Source organism: Nanorana parkeri, unplaced genomic scaffold (genome assembly GCF_000935625.1).
Source record: "Nanorana parkeri isolate BGI_ZX_2015 unplaced genomic scaffold, ASM93562v1 scaffold1189, whole genome shotgun sequence".
NCBI classification, from domain to species: domain Eukaryota; kingdom Metazoa; phylum Chordata; class Amphibia; order Anura; family Dicroglossidae; genus Nanorana; species Nanorana parkeri.
In genome coordinates, this window is record NW_017307457.1 from 237,659 (window position 1) to 257,508 (window position 19,850).

A 19,850-nucleotide genomic window follows, 5' to 3' on the forward strand; every position below is an offset into this window, starting at 1 on the left:
CTGATAAATCAAGCATTACACCTCACTTTGCATCCCCTGCATCCCCCACTACCCCACATTCTGTACCCCCTGCTTCCACCACCACACCTTACTCTGCACCATCTGCATTCACTACTCTGACTGTACCCCTGTTATACCTCACTCTGTACCCTCTGCACTCCCACTACCCCACCCTCTCTATCCCCTGCACCACCCACTACCCCACACTCTGTACATCCCTGCATTACGTGCACTGTGCATCCACCACTTCCCTACAATTTGCACTCCCATTACACCTCACTCTGCACCCCTTGCATCCCCTCAGTAATGTGTAACCCATAGCACTCCTGACCGGAATCCCATAAGATAGATGGGTGCTGGTATGACCTGTGGATTGCGCCGCATTATCACAAAATGTCCAAAAGAAGTCGCCCGCACTCCATGGTCCAATGCGTTGAACCCCTCTTTTATTCAGACATTATACAGATATGGTGGCACAGTGTAAAAGCAATGTTTCAGGACCGAACACAGTCCCTTCATAAGTGACATCGTGTTTGCCTGGTGAAGGGACCAAGTTCGGTCCCGAAACTCCGCTTTTACATTGTGCCACCGTGTCTGTATAACGTCTGAATAAAAGAGGTGTTCAACACATTGGACCTTGGAGTGCGTGTGACTTCTTTTGTTTTTGGGCTTAGATACCCTTTAAATCCTCCCAGAAGAGGAGAGGGCTATGATGTGCAAGGAAGGAGGGGCTGTGCTAGGGTATCTACTCCTCCAGTAGTTAACTTTTCTAGCATGTTCAAAAGCACATTGTAAGTGACTAAAAATCATTTATGATAAGTAAAAACTCCACAAAAGCATTTTAATTACTTGATTTTTCTGTGCATTGGTGACACAAACTGTTTAAAGCCCAATTAAACCTTCCTTTCAAATATTTGAAATACATTTGGGGTGCTTTAGAACAATAAGGGACTGATTTAAAATGCATTTGCAAAGTGTATACTGTATCTGTACAAATGACATTCATGGTGCATTAGTACCACTAGGTGGAGCCGATGAGCATAGGACTTTCTTATTCTCCTCAGCCCATAAAAGTGCAAAGTCTTACTGTTGGTTTTGTCTGTAAAGCAGCTCCAGCTCCCCGAAAACAGCCTGTCCCCAGCCAGCATTCTGTAGATAAGGAATGCAGTTCACTTTCCCGGCTGAGCTCTACAATCAGCAGGGTGTGTGAACCTTTAGCCCTCATTCACACTAGAAACTGCAATTTTCATAACACTTCAACAGAAGGCAGCATTGATATACAATACTGACGCTTTGTATAGGTCTTCCTTGTTTCCATTGTGACAAGTCATTACAGTCATCCCTAGAATAGCCATTCTCTTTAGCCCTCATTCACACTAGAAACGGCCGGCACGTACAGCTCCGCTCTGCATGCACGGCCGTATCGCTCAGCTCCCGGGAAGGACAGGGGCTGCGTGTGATTAGTACGCAGCCCCGGTCCTTCCCTATGGGACTATGCAGCCATACGCCCCCCTAAGCTCACCTCAAGTTCAGGTCCGTACGGGTGCGTGTTTCCTGGCTCGGATGCAGACAGGGTCCATCCTGTCAGCGTATGAGTACGGACACCCGCATGGACCTGCAGGGCGGGTGAGCGTAAGGTGGCGTACGGCCGCGTAGTCCCATAGAGAAGGACCGGGGCTGCATACTAATCACACGCAGCACCTGTCCTTCCCTTCATTGAACCTTTAGAGTTATAATGCTATCTAATTGATTCATAGCATTTAAAAGAGTTCTATAGTCCAGGAAATATACTATCCTGTTAGAGTGCTGCCGTCCATCTGCCCATCACTGTCAACAACGCCCTGATGTGATGCAATCTCAATTTCTGAAGACTGCATATCCCATCATGCATTGCTTCCAGCAAGCAATGATATTGTTACATTGTTCAGATGTTGAGTTGTAGTTCAGAAGTCGGGCTCTGTGAGAGTTGTGATAAACGGAAATGCATATTCACAGGGCTTAGTGAAATTGTATCAGTGCATCGAGGAAATGCATCCTATGGGCATCTTTAATAAGTAAGTTTCCAAACTTGTAGATCAATAATGTTATTAGAAGTGGGGAAGAACTGATGGAAATTCAGTGAAGAAATACATATTGATTTTTAGTTTCTGACAATAGGTGCCCTTTCAATGAAACACATCTCTTTGAACATGGATCCTGTTTTGTTTTTTTTTTTTAATACTGTGGGCACACAATTTACAGTATATATAAACCCAAAAACAAAGGCTTATTACATTTCCATGCAGTGCCTATGCTCCTCAGCTCCATCTAGTGGCCATATTGCTCAGCAAATATTTTATAAATACACCTCTTACAGTTCTTTAGTATGCTCTCCCTGACAGTACTCCCTCTCACAATGCCTTTATCTGCTGTTCTCTCCAAAAAGACAGAGTCATGTTCAGGTATTATCCAGGATCTGCATTTACTTCCTGAAATAATTTGATAGCTCAGAGATGACCCAATATTTTCATTTGTGGTCCCTATGCAGTTCTTGACTGTGTGTGACACAAATCAGCCCCTGCTGCAGCCTCTTACTTTGTCACTTACTACAAAGTTACAGTTTTTCAGCCTGATCACTGAAGGGATCTGAGGAAATGCTGCCTCCTGTCAGAGGAAAAATGCTGACACCATCTCACCTAGGCAATGTCACAAGAACATCTTTTAATGATTAACCCCTCAAGGACCAATGACGGGATTATTTCGTCATGGTTGTCCGTGCCATAAGGAGCCATGACGGAATTATTCCGTCATGGGTCCCTAAGGGTCTAAGCTTCCTTAATGCACTATATGATAATTTTTTTTTAGACAAATGTCACAAACAATTAAAGCCCTTTTTGTCCTTTACAAAATGGTATATAATATGTGTTGGTGCAATAAATGAGAAAGGTGGAAATTGTGGTTGCACACACACAGCAAAAATTGCTTTGGTCTTTAAATGAAAGACAAGCATCTGAAGCTTGGTCCTTAAGGGGTTAAAGGGTAAGTCGACTTTTTCGCAAAATGTGAGAAAATGAACTTACCAACAGCACTCTGCAACCTCCCCCTGCCCCCCACTGTTCCTTCCTTTCAATTGCAAGTGCTAGACCCACTCTCCCCGTCAGCAGATGCATGGTCCATACATCGTACTGCAACCCAACAGTTGGTATTCAATATGCCCACAAATGGCAAGCGCTGATCTGTCAGCACAGTCACATGACCACACTGACCAATGAGAAGCACTTCTGAGCCAAGTTCTGTAAGTAAAAAGAGCTTCTCATTGCTCAGCATGGACATGTGACTATGCTGTCCAATCAGCGCTCATCATTTGTCAGCATTATGCCTAATACCAACTGCCGGGCTGCACTACGGTGTATGGTGATAATGGAACTAACCCTGTTAGTTGCAAGAACCAACTAGTTCAATCTGTGCTTGTCACTTACTACAAAGTTACAGTTTTTCAATGAGAAGCACTTCTGAGCCAGGTTCTGTAAGTAAGAAGAGCTTCTCATTACTCAGCATGGACATGTGACTATGCTGTCCAATCAGCGCTCATTATTTGTCAGCATTATGCCTACTACCAACTGCCGGGGTGCAGTACGGTGTATGGTGATGGACTGTGCACCAGTTAGTTGTGGGTTGGTGCTTGCAACAAAAAGATATAAACAGTGGGGGCTGGGAGAGGTGGTGAAAAGGTATAGGTAAGTTCATTTTCTCACATTATGTGAGAAATAGGACTTACCCTTTAGGCCTGGTTCACACCTTGGCAATTAAGTTGTTTGAGCGCATTTGTCACACGTTTTTTTCCACAATTTTGCTTTGAAAACTGTGCAGTTTTTAATGCATAGAGATGTCTATGGGACCAAAACCGTGTGATAGCCACCCGAAAATAGCTCCTGCACCCTTTTGAACGGCAGGCGATTTCGCTCATGCGACACAATGCAAAAGTGTGAACAGCCTCTATTGATTTTAATGCAAATCTGTGTTTTGCAAGATAAATCGCCTAGGTGTCAACCTGGTCTAAAAAGTACAGCTGAAACAAAAAAAACAAATAATCTGCACTATTCATTTATATCAATGCATGTCAGGAATGTATTCAGGCAGATTTGTAAAGATACTAAAAGGTCCATTTTGAAGAAGATTTTGGTCATCATGGGTAAAAAGCTAAATTGTATTTTTCTTCATTCCGCTCATTTTTATTACATGTTATTTTTCTCCAGCATCAAACAAGCCTAACTTTTCTTTCACAACTTTATACCGACAATTAATAAGCAAAGATTCCATTTCAGAGAGTTGTTCAAGGACTATGGGATATAATGGTGGTTTGATTTTTAATAACATCAATTAGAGATTTCAGCGGACCGGCGCGGTTTCCAGTTGAAAGTAAAATCTGAACATTGTGTTTATTTACCAAAATTATTAAGAAGCATGAATTGCGGATTGCTGTTTTTGAGTTGAAATTGTTGATGAGAACATTTAATGTATCACCGCCTAGAAGATCTAAATGACACTGTGTATGAGCAGCTGGGCTCGCTGGTTGACTATGACATATTTGCGCTTTTGCTGAGACCACTGGTTCAGTGCGATGCGAGGACCATTAATCAAAAATAACACACCTCATTAAAACAAATTAAATATAAAAGAGAAACGGGCTGTAAATGTGTATCTCCTTTTATATGCTGCTTGGGTACAAAGGTCAGAGTAACAGATGTCCCCGGCAGCCACCCTGCACTTTCCGGGAGGACCGACTAACGCTGTTTGTTTAACTACATTATAAGGTAAAGTAGCTGATTGTGATCTACAGATGGGGGGCAGGGGGGGAGGAACATCTGTTCAATTTTCCAGGTGAGCCATGTAAAATCCTCACCTGACAGTATCTCTGGAATTAGGATTTAACTCTTCCAATTACATTTTCAATTCATTAACATGAATTGGCTTCTTTTTTTGTTCGAACACCTGCTTCCTGCATGTCATTGTAGCTATGTATTCCCTCTGTGTTGATGGACTATACGTTTGGAAATGAATTTTGAAGTACCGGGTATCCTTTTCATACATGTTTCCTACTCCATTTAATTGTGTGTTTAGTTTAGTTTTTGTTTAGATTTTTTTGGCTGAAATGTATTAATCACATTTCCCTTAGGAGAATATATGCTTAGCCATTTATAAGGTCATGGCCCTTATACACTGCCTGGACAAAAAAAGTAACCATCTGGATTTGTGTTATGATCTGGGGGTTGATCAGGTCTAAGGTTAAAAGAAATGAGGTCACCTGCCTACCTGAATATACTGAATGACCAGGTTTTTCCATCAGTGGATTTTCTCTTCCCTGATGGCACAGACATATTCCAAGATGACAATGCCAGGATTCATCGGGCTCAAATTGTGAAAGAGTGGTTCAGGGAGCATGAGTCGTCATTTTGACACATGGGTAGGCCACCACATAGTCCAGACCTTAACCCCATTGAGGATCTTCGGGATGTGCTGGAGAACACTTTACACAGTAGTCTGACTCTCCCATCATCACTACAAGATCTTGGTGACAAATGAATGCAGCTCTAGATGGAAATAAATGTGGTGACATTGTATAAGCTTATCGACACAGAGCCACTGTGAATACGTGTCTCAATCTAAGCTAAAGGCGGCCCAGTAAAATATTAGAATGTGTGACTTTTTTCCGGATAGGCAGTGTATAATAATGCAAAGGGCAATGTGTTAAGTGTGCCATAGTAATTGATTGTCAGATTAAAGCTACACTGAAGTTATGTCTTTGCTTCTGAGAGATTAAACTACTTGTGAGGAGTCATCTCATTGGTGCTGCTAATAAGATGATGGGCAGCAGGTAGTTAAATCCCAACTCCTGGCTAATTGGCTTTTTCTTTAATTTTACACATCAGATGTTAAAAAAGCAGCTCTGGCTGCAATATTCAACTACTCTCAGGTGCTGTCCCCTGCAGTAATCCTCAGATGTCCCCAGTCTTCCAGGCTGAATGGCAAGTGTCATTCAGACCAGAATACTGAGGATGTACAGTAAATACTGGGCTACTTGCACTGCCCACAAAATTTTTTTATTTAGCAGGTAATAAAGTTATTCGTTAAAATTTTCCAGGGACAGTCTCACTATTTTACATGGTTGGTGCCCAATACCAACAGCATACATTATACAAAAAAAACCTTCTTGGACCTGCCCCCTGAATGGGTGTCACCACAGCATCCCGTGCTCGCCCGCCCATCCCAGAGAAAAGAATACCCTGCATTTCATGTGAGGGGCCTAAGGACATCTAGAAAAAGTGAGGATAAAAAAGCATTAAATACTGCCTGGGGTCCTTCAGTAGGGAAGGGGGAGCACTAGGGGAGTAGGCTGAAGCCCAGAGCCAGAGTTGGGTTTTAGCGAAGAGCTCAATCACTAGTGTAGCCCTGGCCTTAATGTTCTGATTGCTTTGTGCTAATGGCATAGTCTATCTGCTTGGATGTCCCACTGATTTCCCACTGTACTAAATGAGCCTGATAAACTGAGAGAGTGGAGTGTATTAATTTTAATGTGGTTATAGAGATACTAAAAGTATAACTGTTCACTTCTGTGTAATTTTACAGTAAGGGCTAAGCCACATAGGCAATTTTAATTGATACTATTATATATTTCCCCACTTGCTGGCAGTCACCTCACTATGCAAGAGCTACACAGGGGGTTCTCAGTAGCTCTTATGTCATTATTTTCTGCATCTCAGTGCTGCTTCCTGTCTACATGCATTCACTCCAGCACATCATTTTTGTAGACTCCATTTGAAGAACATGTTAAAATGTGACAATGCAGGAGAACAACTGGGAGACAGGGACAGAGCAATGTCACCCTAAAACCGGAACTACTTGAACAAGGACCTTCATGTCAGGATCACCATGTATTGTTTTAATGAAGGTTGCAGATTTCTAAATATTGAAAATTACTTTTGAAATTATATTAGTATGTGGAAGCTTATATAAGATTTTAGTGAATGGGTTTACATATATTTTAACTCTCTAACGGTTACAATTCATGTTTGATGAAATTTCAGTTGTTTTTTTGTGTAAGTTATCATTTTTTACTGTTAATAGCACATCGGTGTCATTAAGTCCTTCTAACATTTTTCTTGTCAAACTCCCTTTTCTTGTGTTTAAATAAATTATTTTTCTTCTAGTGACAGAGGATGAAGTCCCTTCCATCTTCACGATGCAGGGGTCCTACAGGTCAAACCCTACAAGTGGTATGCCCTGAAGTGTGTACATAATCAATCCCATGATCAATTTGATAGAAAACTTATCTCTAATGTTTTCTGCAGCATACTTTACCTCCTCTTACTATATATCAGTAATTCCCGCTCTCTTCATGCTTTTATTTGTAGCACTTACATTCCAAATTGATGGAGTAGTCCAAAGTGCCTGCTGCTCCTGCTTCTAGGGCTGCTTAACAACCTACTCAAACATCAGCCACTGAAAGAGACATCTGACAGTAAATGGAAGTACGAGAGTGCAGCCATCCTTCTTTTCTTCTCCCTGTTTATTAGGGAACGTGCTCTTGTCTACCTGTATATCCCATTTTTTTTCTTTCTTGCCCTTCCTCCCCGATACAATTAATGTTTCAGAAAACACAACGCTAAATTATGGCCAATAGGTATATTAATGCATACATAAAATATCGATAAATATAATTTACAATAAATAGATACATTGTTCACATCCAATAGATCATGTAATTTTACAAAACAAAAAAAAAGCTTTATCTAGGAATGAATGACAAAAAAGTGTCTGTCAACACAACCAGATCTTAAGCATGTGAATCTAGACATACATTTCAGGTATTATTTTATTTATTGATGCGTGGATGCTGTACTTATAATTAATTGGTGGTTTGAGCTCAATACAGGCAACATAGTCTACCTGCTGACTACTTTAGTTCCTCATGCAGACATTGGTGTGTGGGAACACCTGCTTGTGAAGCAGGATTGGAATTCCCCAAAACGCACCCAAACACCTGCATAGAGCAATGTGTTAAAAGAGAACTAAAGCCAAACCTTTTTTTTTTTTTTTTTTTTACTTTAGTCCTTTTTGGTTCAAGAGAGTACACTTACTAATGTACTCCTGTGACCCAAAGTCAGCATCTAGTGGGCTACTACCTGTTATGTGCTGAGAGCACATAGCTATGCTGCAGCCAAGAAAGATCCCAACAATATTGTCGAGATCCACCCGGCTGCCTGATGAGATTCTTTATATTTTCTTTAAAGGTTGAATGCATTTTCGATTGTCATTTTGTAATACTACATTATGGCCACAAGATGCAGCTGAGGAGCACAGGAAGTGAATATATATCTCCTATGTTCCCCAGCTACTGTATATCTAGTGGCCATCCATCTTTGAGTGGTGCACCCTCTTTAGCTCACAGGAAACTAGCCCTACCATTAAAGGTGAGTTAGTTGAAGAGGATGTGGCTATCAGCATTGTCCCTGCTGAGTCACAAGCCTGTAACTTGTCAATCAGCAACTGCCCAAACTGAGCCCTGTTGGACTGACATTGCCTCCTCTGTGGATGAAACCCTCACACTGAGCTGCAGTGTCTGGGAGGGGGAGCCTTTAAGCCACCAATAAAGGAGGATTTGGAATCATATTATCTGGCTACAGATCATTTCTCCTCATCTCAGCCATGGTACGATGTTATCTGACTGCAGATCATTCCTCCTCATCCCATCCATGGTACCATGTTATCTGACTGCAGATCATTCCTCCTTATCCGAGCCACAGTATCATGTTATCTGACTGCAGATCATTCCTCCTCATCCCAGCCACAGTATCATGTTATCTGACTGCAGATCATTCCGCCTCCTCTTATCCGAGCCACAGTATCATGTTATCTGACTGCAGATCATTCCTCCTCATCCCAGCCACAGTATCATGTTATCTGACTGCAGATCATTCCTCCTCATCTCAGCCATGGTACAATGTTATCTGACTGCAGACCATTCGTCCTTATCCCAGCCACAGTACTTAGTTATTTGACTGCAGAGATTTGTAGTCCTCTATAGCTCATGGTATTATTCTGCCTTGCTATATAATGTATTACTAGGAATTGTAGTCCTCTATAGCTGATGACCATTCCTCCTCATCCCATCCATGGTACCATGTTATCTGACTGCAGATCATTCCTCCTTATCCGAGCCACAGTATCATGTTATCTGACTGCAGATCATTCCTCCTCATCCCAGCCACAGTATCATGTTATCTGACTGCAGATCATTCCTCCTCATCCCAGCCATGGTACTCCGTTATCTGATTGCAGATCATTCCTCCTCATCCCAGCCATGGTACCACGTTATCTGATTGCAGACCATTCATCCTTATCCCAGCCACAGTACTTAGTTATTTGACTGCAGAGATTTGCAGTCCTCTATAGCTCATGGTATTATTCTGCATATACACAGTATGTGAACTTTTGGAGGAGAAGCAGCTTTTGAATCTCCCGTTCACAAATCAGTTGTTTGAGTCTGCCAGCTATTAAAAAAAAATCTGCATTTCTCAGTCTAACACCACTAACCTAACAAAGGCTGATTTAATTGTTCAGAGCTGATTTTTGTCATTTTGCTATTTAAAAAGCCCAATTTGATTACAAAAGAAACAATAGGCTTTTGTACTGCAATGCACTAACTTTCCATTATACTGTCCATTATTCCCTTCTTTGTTTTCTGCAAGTGTTTGGATAATACAATATTATTTAGATTTTATAATTTGCTTTTAGCCACTCTTGTAACTTGCCAATTCTACATGCAATAATGTCCTTTTCTGGCCTCATAAATTAACATTTCAAGAAATGCACCTTCTCCCTCGAGACAAATATTAGGTCAAGTGTCTACACCTGACACAATCCTGTTTTAACAATGAACATTTATGAAGAACATATCCTCCTGTAACTTCCCCAAATCAATGCCTTAAAAAAATGCTTTTTTTCCAGCTACAAGAGAAATAGATCACAATTGCATCACATTTCCCATAATGGCAAATCACACTTAATTTAACAGAGAACATGTACCTACATTACTTGTTACCATAGTGACAAAAATATGTAATGTTCCGCAAAATGCTTTCAATTGCTTTGAACTATAAAACCCAAAACAGCCACCCTGTGGTAGAAAGGTAGAAATAAGGGTAATTTTGTGCCTTGGCTGATTAAAATGTTATCCCCTTAGGCACCTTACTCTCCGTAGCAGGTCAGCCACAATCAGGTGATGTAATTCTAGCTAACAGATTTGTCTGGCTATCTTCCACTTGTGACTCTTAGGCTTAATTCCTGCTATTTCATTGGGCTAGTGCAAATCTAATACCAGCAATGCACACCCCAGGGCGAGAGCACGGATTAAGAGAACTTTGCATTTCTGTAAGCTGTGTCTGCAACACGTATTATTACAATCTGGTGTCAAAAGGTACAGGTTGTGAGTTCAAGCAAAGGGTAGGAGTTTTATATGAGAACATTTTACATTTAACTTGTTTTATTATAACCCCTCACAGTGTCACCAAAAGTGTTAAAATGGCCTTCGTTTTTTACAAGAATGGCATAATTCCTTTATTGGAGTAGTCAAAAGTCCCCGGGGATACAAAGAGGGGGGCGTGACAGGACCAATAGATTTTTAAAATGGAGCTCTGAAAGTGTCAATTTTAAAATAGTTGTTTTTATCTCAGTCTATGGAGTCCCAACTCTGGACACAATAAGCTTACTGCTTTTAAAGTGCCACTAAACTCAGGAGGTAAATCTTAACAGTGAATTCAAGTATCTTAACTATTAACACAAATGTGGCTTATTTGTGTATCATTAAGCTGTAGATTCTCAAATTATCTCTGAATTGGTGCTTTCAATTGTACATTTTTGTTCTCTATGGTCCCTGTGTGTTGTACATAGCCACCGCCCCAAGATCAATCCCCTGATGGACTACAATCTCAATACAAATTAGTAAACTAAACATGAGATTGTAGTCCATCACGGGAGTGAGCTTGGAGTGGTGACTACTTTACAATACACACAGGGACCATGGAACCGGGGAACAAAAGTAGCCACCCTCCAGAATGAAGAACAGTGTCAGCACCAATTTAGAGATGATTTCAAGGTCTACAGCCGAGTGGTAGACAAAAGAGCTACATTTGTGTAAATAGTTAAGGCACTTAATTTATTATTTTTAAGTTTTAACTCTTCAGTTTAGTGTCACTTTAAATTGACTCCATTTCCTCTATAGCCATTTGCTGTAATGTACATTTCCTTCTTCACCATGAAAATTTTCATGTTTACATACAGGTGAAAGTCTAGCTCCTGCTGTAAGTGCTGCAAATCTCATAAACTTTAGCAGTACAGTTGCGTCTCAGCCTCCCTCTTCTCCTGGCCATTCACAACAGGAAGCAAGGAGGTGCGTTTTGTGGATGGTAAGGAGATGTAGGTGGACATGTGATTGTTGCGGTGGTGTCTAGCACTTAAAGCTGCAGCGGCTATGAAGTACAAAGGAAGTTAGACTTCCACCTGCATGTAAATAAGAGAATTTGAAGAACTGAAGAAGGAAGTGTGCATTATGGCAGGTGGCTTTAGAGGAAATGGAGCGTTCCACTAATTTAACTTCAGTAAGCTTATTGTGTCTGAAGGCAAAAGGAAATAAGACACCTTTGAATTGCTTACACTGTTAAACCAGTTACTTGATCGTTGTACTGTATAGTGATTATAGTAACAAAAGTGTTACAAGAACCCTTGCCTCAAATCTAAAAAAACAAAACAAATAAAAATGTAAATGAATAAGACCTACCGGCCCAGTAATTCAGTTTTTTATCCAGGCATTGTTGTAGGGCACCAGTCCATTCTAGTTCTTTTTGTTGGCGATGAAAGAATTCCTGCTTTTGAAGTATGATAATTATTGTACCCACTGCAGTCTCTCCGATGTCTCTAACATACAGAAATCCTGCTGCAAATAATATATCAATACTTTGACATTTCTCCCAGCCACCATTCAGATTCAAACTAGTGGCTATGTGAGATGCTTTCTAGATTCTGGTTGTAGTAGATTACATGAAACTGATATTCAAGTAAAATTTATTCATTTAATTGGCTTGTTTATTGTCTAATTTATTGGCTCGTTAATTGTTTAATTGGCATTGAAACCCACTGCTCCATCTTGATCAGTGTATGTTTGAAGAGCACCTCTAGATATCTAATTTCCTGCTTGTATGATTGTATTGCTGCAATCCCCTCCACAGAAACACAGACACAACTAAATTTACATATGCTCTAGTGCCCTAACTTCCTGTCTTCTACCAGGTCTTTGTCATTTTGGCTACTGTCTCTGTCTCTTCTGACACACATCCTAACTCTCTTAAGTAGTAACATGTCTGAGTGGCTGATGTAGTGTTCGTGTTGTTAAAGAGAAACTTTAACCATATCTTTGAAATAACAACAAATACACACTTATAAATGTTTAGTAATGACAATCTACAGATACTTCTGGATTCTAGATAATGGCCGGCTTTTCATTCTTTGCATACCTTATTTTTCTTTTCTTCCCCATTCTTCTAACAGTGCCCATTTTTACTGTGGGCCGATTAACATATATTTCTTTTCTTCCTGGAACTCTGGCACATGTGACTAGGACATATGACCATGAACATCATCTCGGGAGAACAATTCCTTTCCCTGAGATCTCATGAGATTACAGATGAGATTTTCGAGCAATGCACTGCTGATGTAACCTTCCCAGGCACATTACAGCACTTTTGGCCAAGAGAACATGGAAGTGAAAAAACAATAATTTTAAGTAAAATAAAAATATGTTTGCTTAACCAATGAATGTAAGATGACTTTATATCGGCATAAAGCGCTACCCAGATAGCAAGAAATTGTGCTGCAAGTTTGAAAATGACTTGCTAAACTATTGCAGACTTGCCAAGCTTCACAATTTTGTTGTACAATTACAGCAAGTCTGCATTGCAAGTCTCCAGACCAGCGAGCTTGCAGAGCTCTTGCTAAGACCTGCAGGACTCTTGCTGTAGACTTGCCAAGCAAATTTGCTACAAATTCAAAAAGTGTCAACTAGAACTTGTGCTGCAAGTGTTCTGCAAGTCTACAACTTGGCAGGAATATGTGCAGCAAGTTAACAAAATTACAATTTAACCCCCGACACAAGTTTGTGGCAAGTTATCCTTGCTATCTGGGTACATGCTGAGGCGATTTTTAGTGAAAGGGAGTGAAGGTCTACTTTAATAGCTGCTGCAAGCACATTAGTGTTGTAGTATGTACGTAACAGACCACCAGGATTCCACACAATTAAATCCTTATTAAATTTTCAGTTGAAATTAGCTAAACACATTCTAGGTGCATTAAAAAATGCCAGCCCAGACCCAATCAAATGTCATAGGGCATTTTTTACTCGACATGTGTGTAGGCAACACATTTGTTTTGTTTAGTTTTGTTTCGGATGTATCCTTATTTCACTCAGATACGCCCCCCCCCAGTGACTGCCCGGTGCCTGATGTCAATCGCAGAGGAGCAGACCTGAGAGAGCACTCCCAGGTTCGTTCCTCTGCGGGAGCAATAGCTATCCTGCTATTGGCTATTTCAAAGTTCTCTCTCAGGTCCACTCCACTGCTGATTGACATCAGGCAGTGGGCGGAGCAATAGCCATCCTGCGATTGCAGTGGTGGCGAACCAATGGCATGTGTGCCACAGAGGGCATGCAGAGGCCCCTCTGGTGGCATGCAAGCCTAGGCAGGAGTGTGGAATTCCTATCACCTGATGCCTGGGACATTTAGCCCTGCTTCAGGGAAACAAGGCTAAATATACAGCGGGTAAGCCAGTGTTTTAGTACAAGTAATCCCGGCGATGCCGACAAGATCACTTGTACTAAGCCTGCTGGTCCGTCTCCCCTTTTTCAAATAAAGGACTTTTTCATGGTGTTGTGGGTTTATTTACTCTTTTACTTTATTTTCTGAATGCGTAGGGGTAACAACTACCCCTTACTCATTTACAAGAGGGGGACGGGATCTGGGTGCCCCTTAATGAAAGGGGGCACTCAAATTCCTATTATCCCCCCTGGCCGCAGACCCCCGCAACCACCAGGCCAGGGTTGTGGGGGAGAAGCCCTTGTCCTCATTGACATGGGGACAAGGTGATTTTCCAGGGGGCCCTCCCTGGCAAAGCACCCTCCCCATGTCGAGGGCATGTGGCCTAGTATGGTGCAGGAGAGAGGGTGCACGCTCGTCTACCCCCCTTTCCTGCTTTGCCAGGCTGCTGTTCGGATCAAGGATCTAGTAAGGGATTTTAGGGGGTACCCCACACTTTTCTCTTTGTTTCTTGGGGGTTGGGTTTCCATTCTACAATTCCTACCAGACCTAAAGGGTCTGGTATGAATTGCTGGAGGGAGCCACACACTGTTTTTTTTAATTATTATTATTATGTTTGTGGACTGTCAAAAGTTGAAAACTTTTCTGCATTCTGTAATAGTTCTCTGCTACATTCCGGAGAGGCAGAGAACTGCCACAGAATGACGCACAGCTCTCTGCTACTTTGTTGATATTCTGTAACAGTTCTCTGCTACTTTGTTGACATTTGGGAGAGGCAGAGAACGGAGGCATAGAACAACACACAGCTCTCTGCTCCTTTGTTCCATTCCAAATGGCATTCCAATGACATGTCTAGTTTTGACCCTTGTAAATCAGTTCATACAAATGCTAAATTCTAGCCACAGGTCAGCAGTCAGTGGGGTGGCAAGCTTCCGCTTAAGTAGGATTTCATCTGGCATAGATAGCAACATAGAAAATAGGTTTCTGGGCCCAGGTAGCAGTGATTTTGTCAGTAAGCCTAAAAACATTATCCTGGGATCGATTCCCAATTGCAGGCCTGTTACACAGATGATGATTTAAAATGAACAACTGACTACCAGTACATTTGAAGATCAGAACATGTCCAGACCATGTGTATAAAGGAGCCAAATTCAATTTTGCATCTATTACAATATGTGTCTACAGTCACATAAATTGAGACCAATCTTTGGGGGGTATAATAAACTCCATGCAAAAAGTTAAATTGCAGAAACCTATCTCTAGGAGAAACCACAAGTGGGATATACTGTTACACATTTGTCCCAGTCATCTACCATCAGTTCATGAACATCACGTTGCCATTGCTGGAAGAGGCGGGTCAGTCTTGGGGTATTAGAACAAGTCAATTGGGTCCAGACTGCATGTCACAACTAGAGAAACCTAAAGAACATAACTGTGAGGCAGCTTATACAAGATTTTAAGTCTATCAAAATGCAGTAGCTGCAGGGAAAACATGCTTTTGAGTCTTGCTACCATATATGGGCCATGACTGAGGGCCAGGAAGCGTGCAAAGGTGGGACTATCCCAGAGGGGAGTGTGTGGGAAATGGTATCAGCTTAACATATATAACTGTATAGTTGTTGGTCGGTCTGTCTCCTGAAAGGTGATTTTTCTTTTACAGCTTTCATATGTCTTGTAGACTCCAGCAGTGACATTTCTATGTGATAGTTCCTGACTCTGTTCCCAGGCCCTTTGGTGTTTGGGGTATACCTGCACATCTTGGGGCAATCAAGCTCTTCCTGTTCTATTCTTCATTATATAGAATATCTATCCAACAGGGACAGTTAGGTCCTATTTTAGGAACCACAGTAGGCTTGGGGGGATCAAGTTCAGAAATACCTACTCCAGTGTACCTGATATTTATAGGAAATGGCTGGGTGGTTTAACAATCCAGCATTTGTCATACCTGAAATCTCATCTGGGTGGATTGACCCATAAGCCTCCATGCAGGTGTATGCATGGGGATACATGATCAAAAAATACTTGCTGTTTTCAAAGTGCAGCGTTGGTGTTGTGATATGAAGCCTAGGAGGATGTTTAATAATGCACCTATGCTAATTGCACCAATTCCATCTACATGCAGGAGTTTAGAAGGCAGCACCAAAAACACTGCAACATCAACAGTGGATTGGAAGCAGTTCTGTCCCTGTACATAAGCACGTGGAAATTTAGAGAGAGAGAGAGAGAGAGAGAGAGAGAGATAAGGGTAAGAAACTCTGTTGGGTTTTATTGCTGTCTGTGTCTCCTGTTGGATAGACAATTACAGCATACCTCTCTGATGGGAACAAAGAAAACTACAGAAGAACCTATATTTAGTAGAGCAGAGAAAGTTTAGAAAATCATTTTTTTTGGGTTGTACCAAGTAGGGAGTTCACATGGTCTCTTAGCAAATCATGGTGTGATCCTTAATTGGCTTTTGTTTGAAGTAAAATAGCTACATTTTCAATTTTCGCTGCTATACCAAATTTAATCAGCATGTAGCGCTGCATGTAAAATGCTTGAAGAAAATCTGTACTTAAAAGAGAACTATGGGATAAGTGTTTTTCCCCATAGTTCTCTATAGGGTCATGGGAGGACATATACTAACCTCCTTCCGTGACCCAAAGCTCAGTATACAGAGAGCGCCGCAGCTGGGACAGATCCCGACAATACTGTCTGGATCCATACAGCTGCGTGAGTGACAGCTCGCTCTGCCTATCTAGAGGCAGAGCCAGCTGTGCCCGCCCCCCCCCCCGATCATTCCTCCACTCAGCGCTGGAGGATCGGAGAGGGGCGGGAATCCTTGCAGGGAGTGGTGACTGACAGTCACCGCTCACTGCAGGGAGACGATCGGGAAGTGAGCAGATCGGTGCATGTTTCTGCTCACTTCCTGATCAATAGAGCCGACCTTCAACACCTTCTTTGACACAGGTCGGCTCTAACTATGAGTATGAGTGGGACTCACTCACCTCATAGTTCTCCTTTAGGAACACAAAATATACAACTGCCGAACTTTCTTTCTGAAAATCCGGTTGGTCTGGCTTCAATGCTGATGCACTGAGTTCAATACATTTTTCCAGGACTCATCTGAAGCAAGTGCATGTGAAAATTGATTAATAAGCAGGCACCCTCAGATGTACATAGCACTGAATTCCTTTTCAGGCTGCCTAGGATTTATTTAAAGTGTACATGTGGGCACTAAATAGCAAGTAAAATGGCACTCACTGTGCAAAGCTGAAGGTACATGTATGCCACCCTTGCTCTCTTCTAGACTGCTCCAGGGTTATGGATTTACTACTACTTTCACTACTGACCTGTGATCCTGCAAATGAGCCAATAGGTCGGAATTTCCATACTGAAGTGCCTGAGTTTTAGGCTTGGGTGAGTTGTAGGTACCTTGAGGTGCTTGTTGTTTAACTCCAGTGTCATTCTACATGCTATTTTGCGCCTTCATGTGTGCTTTAAAGGAACTCTACACAGAGGAAGTTGGAGAGTTGCCTGGCCTTCCCTTTTAAAAATACTAGTCCCCTAGCTGACATTTTTGGCCAATGGATTCAATACTTTCTGAATCCCTGGCCTTTAAAAAGTAAGCAGATTAAGAACTCTGACTTCACTTTGATTTTTGTATGCTTCTTTGGTAGTCACTACCAATGCCAGAGTCAGCCAAGTAACTAACATGTTTAGAATGAAGTCAGCCATGGCAGCCTTCTTATTTCTCTTAGTGCATGTCTCCTTTAATGTACAGTCATTAGAGAATTATTTAGGCTTAAACTGCTGACTTCCCCTTTTGAGAATGTTAGTCGCCTTTCTGTTATGCCCATGCATTGGCTTCAACACATACTGAGTGATTGACTCAGAACAAGTATATAGAAAAGCAATTCTGACGTTCATTTACAGAAAGTTTGTCTGCGATTCAAAAGTGCTAAAGCTAAACACAACCAGGCAATTTAGATTTTCAGAATGAGGCCAGCAACGGTAGCCCCATACTCCCTTCATGACAGAGTTACATGAGAAGGCAATGCAAAAGGAAATGATGGTGTACTAATTGTATGAATCAATACCAGCCAATCAGGTCTTAATTCTTAATAGTAAGAGATTAATATTTGATTGGTCAGGGTTATCACACTTTGTGTTTGGATTTATCACATAAACCTGTCAGTGTGGGCTGAACTGCAGTTGCCATGTATCCAAGTGACAAGGTGACCCACCAGAGGGCAGACGGTGAAATCAAATCCTTGTTTTTACTCATTCTGCCTAGATATAACATGCTTAGATGCTTTAGTTTAATTTATTAACCAAGAAAATAAATGACATATTGCAGAAATTGTATAATGTATTTAATTAAAATCAAACAACCAGTTTTAGTTTATTCCTTTTAAAGCATTTAAGTTACAGTATGGCTATTCAGCAACTGCGAAAACACAGTAACAATTCTGAGCAATAAAATAAAGCAATATTACTGAGCTGAAATCATAAATAAAAGTGACCTATCTAATGTCTATCTGTGCAAAGAGCAGGCAAAAAAGTAATAATATATCTTGAAATCAAGGGTTTATCTTGTGTATTTAAGCATCTTCATGAAGCAGAACAGATATTGGTTGATTGTGGCAGAGATTTGGGTAGCCAGGTTGGACACACAATGACGGTAACTATTCCTTTTTTTTTCCCTGCATGAAAGGCACACTTTAAGCATAATGATCTTTCACTAATGTTCCAATTTTAGCCTCCATTAATGAACATTACATTCAATACCCACCAGATACCACTATAATTAGAATAATCTGCCCAAAAGCTTGTGCTTTGTTACTAAACTATGCATGAAATTACATTTAGAATACTTTTGTTATGAGATAGGGCAGTTGTATTTTATTAATTGACAGCTGAGACTCTTATCTAATGGAGTACTTGTATGAAGAGGTGTTCTTACCTTTTTGCTGATATCAATGCCCCTTACACTAACCTATCTTGTATGTCACAGCAGGACAGCCATCTCCCCCAACACACACATCAGGAAAGGTGGTTGGTCTTCTAAAGGGGGGACATTTGTGCCACTGAAATTTTTTCCTGAAGTTTCAGGTGGTATAAGCATTGCAGCTCCACTATATAGTAGCTATTTAAGGGCATATATGATTATTTTGTCTGTTCATCTGATGAGGTACTTTGTATTAGAAGTCTTTGGGGCTCATAAGTTAAAGCCACTGCAACATATGTGTTAGAAACCGGACACCAGGTTGGAAGTATTGGTGTGTTTGTGTGCGGATCTAAGTGGATATAGAAATAAAAATGTTAAAAAATAAATAAAATGGCAAATATCCCTAAGGGGGCATTAGGGCTAGTAGCTTGGTTTCATGTGTATGCATAGGCAAACCATTTTTTAAAATATCTTGTTTTTTTTGTTGTCTATGTCCTGTTGGATAGATTTCCCCTTACTTCAAATCCCGGTGACAAAACAAGAAGTGAGTGGAAATCTCTACAAAGGGAGGGGAAGTCCTGTTTTAGGTACATGTCACTGGAACAGGTGTCTTCAGTGGGAGATTTACCCTCATCTCTTCTTCTGGTGATAACTGTCAAATGTTGGATTTCCCATCAATTTCTGTTTTGATGAAAATGGTTACCAGGACACATATAGAGATGATGAATCTCCCCAGCAGGAAAGACTGCAATAAAAACCTGACAGTGGTTCTAACGCTCCTTGCCGTACGCATACACTTTATCATAAGGACAGTAAATTATGATATTTGGCAGGTATCTGTGCCAGGGTTGCTTTTTAGTCTTCATCCCGGACTCCAAAGCCAGAGAGGCACAAACATTGCATTGTGATGGACATGCCAGAGCTTTAATTGGCCTTCAGTCAGAATTTGAATGTTGAACATGCCAAAGCAAACAAATGTGGCTTTAAAAAGCCATGTTTTTCTACCAGTAATTTATAGGATATGTCTGTTAAATATATAATTGGAAGTGATTTGTTACAGTATCTCACAGAAGTGAGTA